Source organism: Arachis stenosperma, chromosome 9 (genome assembly GCF_014773155.1).
Source record: "Arachis stenosperma cultivar V10309 chromosome 9, arast.V10309.gnm1.PFL2, whole genome shotgun sequence".
Taxonomy (NCBI): Eukaryota; Viridiplantae; Streptophyta; class Magnoliopsida; order Fabales; family Fabaceae; genus Arachis; species Arachis stenosperma.
The window spans coordinates 75928745-75929647 of record NC_080385.1 but is presented as its reverse complement, the minus strand read 5'-3'; the positions used below and the strand labels follow the sequence as shown (position 1 = coordinate 75929647).

The following is a 903-nucleotide window of genomic DNA, read 5'->3' as shown; positions in this document are numbered from 1 at the left end:
CCATTGCAGGGTTCTCAGGATCATAAGCTTCTTCTTCAAAAGATGCCTCTTTAGTACTGTTGGATGCATTTTGCAATCCATTCAGACTCTGAGAATTCATGTTGACTTGCTGAGTCAACATTTTTTTTGAGCCAATATGGCATTCAGAGCATCAATTTCAAGAACTCCCTTCCTCTGAGGCATCCCATTACTCACAGGATTTCTCTCAGAAGTGTACATGAATTGGTTATTTGCAACCATGTCAATGAGTTCTTGAGCTTCTACAGGCGTTTTCTTTAGGTGAATGGATCCACCTGCAGAATGGTCCAGTGACATCTTAGAAAGCTCATATAGACCATCATAGAATATATTTAAAATGGTCCACTCTGAAAGCATGCCAGAAGGACACTTTTTGGTCAACTGCTTGTATCTTTCCCAAGCTTCATAGAGGGATTCACCATCTTTTTGCTTGAAGGTCTGAACATCCACTCTAAGCTTGCTCAGCTTTTGAGGAGGAAAGAACTTTGCCAAGAAGGCCGTGACCAGCTTATCCCAAAAGTCCAGGCTATCTTTAGGTTGTGAATCCAACCATGTTCTAGCTCTGTCTCTCACAGCAAAGGGGAAAGCATGAACATGTAGACTTCAATATCTACTCCATTAGTCTTAAAAGTATCACAGATCTATAAGAATTCAGTTAAAAACTGATAGAGATCTTCTGATGAAAGTCCATGAAACTTGCAGTTCTGTTGCATCAAAGCAACTAGTTAAGGCTTTAGCTCAAAATTGTTTGCTCCAATGGTAGGGATTGAGATGCTTCTTCCATAAAAATTGGAAGTAGGTGTAGTATAATCACGAAGCATCCTCCTTCTGCATCCACCATTGTTATTGGGTTTGGCCATGTCTCCTTATTTTTCGAGATTCTTT

General features: G+C 40.1%; 1 non-coding gene across 1 annotated transcript; it reads left to right on the top strand.

Annotated features, from left to right (window-relative positions):
• Positions 1 to 373: 373 nt before the first annotated feature.
• Positions 374 to 477, top strand: LOC130953355 (small nucleolar RNA R71). The gene has a single exon (XR_009075525.1). It is a non-coding gene; the product is annotated as a small nucleolar RNA R71 (small nucleolar RNA).
• The last annotated feature ends 426 nt before the right edge of the window (positions 478 to 903 follow it).